The following is a 9,301-nucleotide window of genomic DNA, read 5'->3' as shown; positions in this document are numbered from 1 at the left end:
TTAAGATAGACTTTGGATATTGTATAACAGACACAGCCCCTTTGACTATTCAGAGAAGTCACTAAACCCGCCCAAAGATGTAAACAACCATGCATGAGCAGCGCCTATTAGACAGCCAATCAGTTCCAGTAATTCCGCCAGGAAGGAGGTACACGGCTCATGTTGTCTGTAGTTCAACCATGCCAAAACGGTCAATACCGCGGTTCAATCGCGTCTGCATTGTTACTTTGTACCAGGAAGGCCTCTCAACAAGGGAAATGCCCATACGTCTCCGAGTGAACCAAAGCGATGTTTTTCGGACATGGAGGAGATACAGAGAGACAGTAACTGTCGATGACATGCCGCGCTCAGGCCGCCCAAGGGCTACTACTGCAGGCAGCTGCCTACGGATTATGGCTCGGATGAATTCTGACAGCAACGCCACCATGTTAAATAATGCTTTTCGTGCAGCCACAGGACGTCGTGTTACGACCCAAACTGTGCGCAATAGGCTGCATGATCCGCAACTTCACTCGCGACCGCGACGTCCATGGCGAGGCCCATCTTTGCAACCACGACACCATGCAGCGCGGTTCAGATGAGCCCAACAACATGCCGAATGGATCGGTCAGGATGGGCTTCACATTCTCTTCACCAATGGGTATCGCATATGCCTTCAACCACACAATTGTTGGAGAGTGTTTGGAGGCAACCCAGTCAGGCTGAACGCCTTAGACACACTGTCCAGCGAGTGCAACAAGGTGGAGGTTCCCTGCTGTATTGGGGTGGCATTACGTGGGGCCGACATACGCTGCTGGTGATCATGGAAGACGGCGTAACGGTTGTACGTCAGGTGAATTCCACGGTCCGACCGACAGTGCAATCATATCGGCAGCATATTGCCGAGTCATTCGTTTTCATGGATGGGAATCCGCACCCCCATCGTGCACATCTTCTGAATGACTTCCTTCTGCATAACCACATCGCTCCACTAAAGTGGCCAGCATGTTCTCCAGACATGAACCCCATCCATCATGCCTGGGATAGATTGAAAAGGGTTGTTTATGGACAACGTGACCCACCAACCACTCTGAGGCATATACGCTGAGTCGGCCGCTGTGGCCATGTGGTTCTAGTCCGGAACCGCGCTGCTGCTACGGTCGCAGGTTCGAATCCTTCCTCGGGCATGGATGTGTGTGGTGTCTTTAGGTTAGTTAGGTTTAAGTAGTTATAAGTTCTAGGGGACTGATGACCTCAGATATTAAGTCCCATAGTGCTCAGAGCTATTTGAACCATCTACGCCGAATTGCCGTTGAGGAGTTGGACTATCTGGACCGACAGTGCCTTGATGACTTGTGAATAGTATGCCACGACGAATACGGGCATACATCAGTGCAAGAGGACGTGCTACTGGGTATTAGAGGTACCGGTGTGTATAGCAATCTGGACCACCACCTCTGAAGGTCTCTCTGTATGGTGGTACAACATACGTTGTATGGTTTTCATGAGCAATTAAAAGGGCGCATATGATGTTTATGTTGATCTCTACACCCAATTTTCTGCATAGGTTCAGGAACTCTCGGAACCGAGGTGATGCAAATCTTTTTTGATGTGTGTATATATGGACATATATTATTTCTATTTTCATTTGTATGTGAAAATGAACAAAATAATGCTTCACGTGACTGTCCATCAGAAACTGGGAGCCATCTTAGAGCTCAGAGGAACTTAATCAACAGATTGTCGTTTAAAAACAACAGAAAGGGAACTTGCAAAATGCGCTCGATAACATGGGAACCGAATCGAGGTCCACTGCGTGGTCTCCAGATGCTGGTGAAAGGCACAGGGGTCAGGGTTGTTCTCTCCATCAATAAAGTAGTGAACATTGTGATCCAGGAGCCTTCGTTTTCGTCTCAGGAAAAACGGATAGTCCGGACGAATAAGAAATTCATCCGAGGAAGCAGCTGCTGGTCCTAGGAAATGAAACGCCAACTGTCGACGAATTCAGGGAGAATGATCCGGTCCATAAGAGGCCAACCTGTGGGGTAACGCTTTAGTTTGATGACATTCGTCACACGGATCAGTCGGACGAAGGTAGAAAGGTCTTTCGCCATTCGCTATCAAACGATGAATGACCCTATACTATGATGAACACTAAGATGAGACCAGACAGTGTTCCAGGATGTTGACGGGGAAGCTATTTCAACAGGAGAGAGGCAAGATGGTTTTCCCCAACGGGATAATAAGTCTCCACCAGATGCGTCTTTGAAAGGATATCAACAACTAAGAAACCGACAGTTACAAAATATTTGCGGATATGTCGTAATTTAGGGTTAATATGTTCAACATCAACAGATGACGTCAAACTTATTGTCTGAAGACAGGAAAATAAACGATAGGTAATGGAATACGGCACCTGCGTACGTGTTATGACATAGCACCGCACAAAGAAGGTGGACGCTATATTATCCCTTCCGTTCTGTGGTTATTAATTATTATTATTATTATTATTATTAAGTGAAACACAAGAAAGGGATAATATTGTAGGTGGCCAAAGATAAATATTAAATTATATTTCAAATGAGCGCCAGGCTCCCTACAAATTATTTCAAATGCTTTCGGCGAAATTTAATGCAGGCTAACCTACAATAAATCGTATCTTTGAAATTATGCATTTTTGACGAAATAAAATTAGTGAAGCTTTGCACTTTAGTTAATTGAATAACTTGAAATGATTCTTTCTGCTACGGCTGTGGTGATATGTTACACAAAAAAAAAAAAATAATACGCAGCGTAATGGCGGCCAAATGTTGCCAGTCAAAGGTCACTGTTGCTCGCTTCGCAGAGACTGAAAAAATGCTAAACAACTTCTTGAAATTTGTTTGCATCGGTTCTTTAAGTAGCACAGTGCACTCACTTTTTGTAAATATATTTCCACTAAGCCCAGAATACACACTTCAATTATTCGCTAAGTACGAGAACAAATAGAACAAAAGCTACCGCTTTACAATATCTAGCGTAGCTTACATACAGAAGAAGAAATGATCTGACTCGAAGTGATTTTAAATATCTTTTTTCTCTTATATGTAATGACAAAGATAGTAATGTTAGTTTCGAGAACGTTATGCACTACGATCTCATCTAATATAAATAATGCCTTTTTATTACATTGCAATCGATATAGTCATTCTTTGAAGCTAATGTAATACATTTTCATAATTAATTTGACGTTTATGTCCATATAATACTATTCAGAGTCATTTTATTATTTACTTCAAATATGTCGGCTTGAATATTCCAAAAGGGACACTATAGCTCCTTCACTTTAATATTGGGAAGAGCTAATCCTCCGAGCTTGCGGGGTTGGCGATTACTGCATGCTGAACTCGAAAGATATCTCGTTGCCACAAGAATCGACTGGACAGCTGGGGACCGTCATAACGGGAAGCGGGAAGATCTGTGCAATGAAGTACACTTCACTGAAAAATATAAGAGCCGCACTTGGTAAAGGAGGCTATGGGAAGGGCGTTCGTGTTCAAGAATAGCTCCCTCAACACGAGTCGTGACCAATTGCCAGTTAAGTGGTGCTATTTTGGTCGGGTTGAGATCTGCTATGATCCCAAAAATCTCGTGGCGATCAACCACCGTCGCCCAAGAAATTACCACTTCTTTAAAGCCTCGCAATGGCAGGAACGCATATTTAAGATCATTAATGTGGACACCAGCAAGGCTTCAAAAGGAAACCAGTGTATTCTTCAGCCCGGAAAAGTCGGTATTTCATACTAAAACCATGATGTCGTCGGCGTAAGCGAGGACAGAGGATCGTTCTCCCAGTACAGTCCAGCCACACAGTTGCGTGGCGATAAGTAGAAGCAGTGCTTCTAAGAACAAAATAAAGGGTTACATGGATAAGGGGCTTCCCTTGGGTAGACCCCGTGGGATCGAAACCAGGGGGTAAAATGACCGTTCACAGCCACTGAACAGTGGATACCAGTGAAAAGATTGGCTAGGACCTGGTGTGCGTCGTGAGTAAAATCCAAAGCGGCTACCACATTCATTAAAAATTGTGACTGTCACTGTCACTTGCGGATGTCGAGAAAAAAGCAAGGCTACGAGATGTTAATGGTCAGCTCAGCCACCGAAACGACATCTCGACATTCGATAACAGAAGTTAGTATCGAGCGTCCGGGCCCTCAACTTTAGAGAACGGCATAGATTTTTTCGAGTAACTAAGAAGGAGACAGATGTTTATAGTTCGAATGACAATTTTATAATAGAGGTTTAGGAGAATAGTCGGAAGACGTGAGTCAAGATAAAGTCGACCCTTGCTAAACGGGGTGAGGACAATTCTATCTTCATTGCAAAGGATCAGGAAGCGAAACACCCTGTATCACTTCACCGACCATTGAAGTTATTGTGATATCCATGAGAATCCAAAAATTAACACAGAACTCCTTAGGAATTCCATCCAATGTAGGTGATTTACATGGCTGAGACCCAGTAACATCATCAGATACGAGTGGAAATCACAAAAAAGTCATTTAATTTCGGGGAGACGACACAATCCAGCAAAGGGGAAAGGTCGTCAGAAGAATCTCCTACCGGGAACTGGGCATCATACTGTCCAGTAAAATAGTTAATAATTAAATAGAAAATGTCACGGTGAGACGTTGACACTTGTTCATCGGCATTCATCTACATCTACATCTACATCCATACTCCGCAAGCCACCTGACGGTAGGCGGAGGGTACCTTGAGTACCTCTATCGGTTCTCCCTTCCATTCCAGTCTCGTATTGTTCGTGGGAAGGAAGATTGTCAGTATGCGTCTGTGCGGGCTGTAATCTCTCTGATTTTATCCTCACGTTGACACTTGTTCATCGGCATTCATCTACATCTACATCTACATCCATACTCCGCAAGCCACCTGACGGTAGGCGGAGGGTACCTTGAGTACCTCTATCGGTTCTCCCTTCCATTCCAGTCTCGTATTGTTCGTGGGAAGGAAGATTGTCAGTATGCGTCTGTGCGGGCTGTAATCTCTCTGATTTTATCCTCACGTTGACACTTGTTCATCGGCATTCATCTACATCTACATCTACATCCATACTCCGCAAGCCACCTGACGGTAGGCGGAGGGTACCTTGAGTACCTCTATCGGTTCTCCCTTCCATTCCAGTCTCGTATTGTTCGTGGGAAGGAAGATTGTCAGTATGCGTCTGTGCGGGCTGTAATCTCTCTGATTTTATCCTCATGGTCCTTTTGAAGACATATACTTAGTAGGGAGCAATATACTGCTTGACTCCTCGGTGAAGGTATGTTCTCGAAACTTCAACAAAAGCCCGTACCGAGCTACTGAGCGTCTCTCTTGCAGAGTCTTCCACTGGAGTTTATCGATCATCTCCGTAAGGCTTTCGCGATTACTAAATGATCCTGTAACGAAGCGCGCTGCTCTCCATTGGATCTTCTCTATCTCTTCCATCAACCCTATCTGGTACGGATCGCACACCGGTGAGCAGTATTCAAGCAGTGGGCGAAACAAGTGTACTGTAACCTACTTTCTTTGTTTTCGGATTGCATTTCCTTAAAATTCTTACAATGAATCTCAGTCTGGCACCCGCTTTACCGACGATCAATTTTATATCGTCATTCCATTTTAAATCAGTCCTAATGCCTAGAGGAAGACAGTGATTGGAATACGTCAAGCAAATAATTGAGGACGTAGGTTGCAAGTGCTACTCTGAGATGAAGAGATTAGCACAGGAAAGGAATTCGTGGCGGGCCGCATCAAACCAGTCAGTAGACTGATGACATAAAAAAAAAATGCCTACTCCCGGATAATTTATGGAATTAACTGCTTCCAGTTGTTGACCTGCTATATTGTAGCTAAATGATAAAGGATCTTTCTTTCTATGTATTCGTAGCACATTACACTTGTGTACATTGAGATTTAATTGCCATTCCCTACACCATGCGTCAATTCGTTGCAGATCCTCCTGCAATTCAGTACAATTTTCCATTGTTACAACCTCTCGATATACTACAGCACGATCGGGAAATAGCCTCAGTGAACGGCCGATGTTATCCACAAGATAATGTATATGCATTGTGAATAACAACAGTCCTACGACACTCCCCTGCGGCCTACCTGAAATCATTCTTACTTCGGAAGATTTCTCTCCAGTGAGAATGACATGCTGCGTTCTGTTATCTAGGAACTCTTCAATGCAATCACACAATGTGTCTGATAGCACATATGCTTTTACTCTGTTCATTACACGACTGTGGGGAAATGTATCAAACGCCTTGCGGAAGTAAAGTAACACGGCATCTACCTGGGAACCCGTGTCTATGGCCCTCTGAGTCTCGTGAACGAATAGCGCGAGCTGGGTTTCACAAGATCGTCTTTTTCGAAACCCATTCTGATTCCTACAGAGTAGATTTCTAGTCTCCAGTAAAGTCATTATACTCGAACATAATACGTGTCCCAAAATTCTACAACTGATCGACGTTAGAGATATAGGTCTATACTTCTGCACATCTGTTCGACGTCCCTTCTTGAAAACGGGGATTACTTGTGCTGTTTTCCAACCTTTTGGAACGCTACGCTCTTCTAGAGACCTACGGCACACCGCTGCAAGAAGGCGGGCAAGTTCCTTCGCGTACTTTGTGTAAAATCGAACTGGTATCCCATCAGGTCCAGCGGCATTTCCTCTTTTGAGGGATTTTAATTGTTTTTCTATCCTTCTGTCATCTATCTCGGTATCTACCATTTTGTCATCTGTGCGACAATTTAGAATTTCGGCCTCTAGTCTGTCACCCTCTTAGTACCGTTTTGGTCACAGAGTGTCTGGACATTTTGTTTAGATCCGCCTACCGCTTTGACATAAGACCAAAATTTCTTAGGATTTTCTGCCAAGTCAGTACATAGAACATTACTTTCGAATTCGTTGAACGCCTCTCGCGTAGCCCTCCTCACTCCACATTTCTCTTCGTGTAATTTTTGTTTGTCTGCTATGTTTATGTTTGCTGTGAAGTTCCCTTTGCTTCCGCAGCAGTTTTATAACTCGGTTGTTGTACCACGGTGGCTCATTTCCATCTCTTACGATCTTGCTAGGCACATACTCACCTAATGCATATTGTATGATGGTTTTGAACTTTGTCCACTGATCCTCAACACTATCTGTACTTGAGATAAAACTTTTGTGTTGAGCCGTCAAGTACTCTGAAATCTGCATTAACGATGTATGCAATGGAAAAGCGTTGCCTGCGCACCCGCATACGGATAAGACGGTATAGTGAAGTCAGTTCATCTTGTAAAATTCAACGTGGCTGAGATTTTATCCGGGGCCTTTCATCTGAAATTGTTTTAAATGTAGCAATTTAATTCGCTGTGCATCCCGCTCAGAAGGTTGCCTAGAGCTATCGTAATGTTGACGTAATACGACGCAATAACATTATTACGTCCGCTGGACATTTGTAGGCCTTACGGCACCAAAACACATGAGAACATTACGAATTTGTGGCTTGGCACCCAGTATCTACCATTCCACAATAGACGAATACCGTTCTGTAGCACGAGACCAACGAGCCTATACTTCCTGAATGACAACACCAATCTAATGGTTTCGTAGATAGGCTACATTGAGTAACGAGGGAAGACGGTAGAATATGACAGCTACCGCGTGATGATCAGTAAAACAGGCTGGCATCGCGTCAACATCCAGAATCTCCCGCACAAGAAATCAGAAAGGTAACACCGATCATGTCGACTGCTGCTGGTGGCAGTAAAATAAGTGCGTCGACAAATGTAGGAGACCGACAAACACATGCGTGAAGTAGGTGTAAAGAGACTGATCCACCGGCAGCAGAACACAATTAAAATCTCCACCCAATAGAATCGCTGTAGGTGATTTATGACATAAGTAAATGATTTCCTCCGTGTAGAAACGCGAACGTTACGTGGAACGCCCAGAGCCAGAAGGGGCATATAGAGGAAATAAAGTGAGATCGTAAAAGGGGAATCCTCTACCCCTGTCGTTATCGAAATAGAAATCCCATAATGGAATTATTTCCGTATAAAGGAAGACAGTGCCTGTAGAAAGTACGGAAGCTACATTAAAAATGATCGAGAGCACAGGACTTGAAAACTGGTAAAATAATACGTCCTGTAAAAAATAAAATAAAATAAAAAAATAATCGGCATGCAGCGATTGCAGAGTGTCTTCTAAAAATATTTGCAATTACGTACTAAGAACACAATTATGGAAGTGCAATTGTTCTCATTGTGTAAGTAGGCTGTTTATGTTTTCTTTGTGTAAGTAGGCTGTTTATGTTTTCTTTATGTAAGTAGGCTGTTTATGTTTTCTTTATGTAAGTAGGCTGTTTATGTTTTCTTATTGGCAACGTTACGTAGCGCTCTATATGAAAATCACTGGCTGTGCTGTGTGCAGTCTGTGGCTAGTTTGCATTGTTGTCTGCCATTGTATTGTTGGGCAGGTGGATGTTAACAGCGCATAGCGTTGGGCAGTTGGAGGTGAGCCGCCAGCAGTGGTGGATGTGGGGAGAGAGATGGCGGAGTTTTGTAATTTATCATGAACTGCTATATATATTATGAGTATTAAGGTAAATACAGTGTTTGTTCTCTATTAAAATCTTTCATTTGCTAACTATCCCTATCAGTAGTTAGTGCCTTCCGTAGTTTGAATCTGTTATTTAGCTGGCAGTAGTGGCGCTCGCCGTATTGCAATAGTTCGAGTAACGGAGATTTTTGTGAGGTAAGTTATTTGTGAAAGGTATAGTTTAATGTTACTCAGGGCCATTCTTTTGCAGGGATCTTTGATAGTCAGATTGCGTTGCGCTAAAATTATTGTGTGTCAGTTTAAGCACAGTCGTGTATAATTTGTTCTAAGGGGACGTTTCATGTGTCGACCCTCAGCCTAGGATACTTCACTGGAATCTTCTGATTTTTTTCTTGTAGTTTGTGTATTTAGTGTAGCTTTTGTTTATTGCTAGCGCGTAATTATAGAGAGAATTTCCTTGGTAGTTGTGGTTTTTCATTGTTGTACTGTAAAACAGTTGTGGCATGCATGTAGGTTTGCACCAAGTATTTCGCAGCTGCGCTTGTAATTAACTACATATTATTTTCAGTGCTATGTTAATGTGTTCTCTTATTTTTGCTATTCAAATTGTGCTTTTCTGTGTTATCGTGTGAAATATTGTGACAATAATGGCGTGTGAAAAACGTAACACTCGGCTCCAAAGTAAACTGAGAAATAATAGTGACGACGAGCGTAGCTTATCAGCACCACTGGGTAGTGAAT

The sequence above is a fragment of the Schistocerca cancellata genome, chromosome 5 (genome assembly GCF_023864275.1).
Source record: "Schistocerca cancellata isolate TAMUIC-IGC-003103 chromosome 5, iqSchCanc2.1, whole genome shotgun sequence".
NCBI lineage: Eukaryota > Metazoa > Arthropoda > Insecta > Orthoptera > Acrididae > Schistocerca > Schistocerca cancellata.
Note: the sequence above shows the minus strand (reverse complement) of the source record.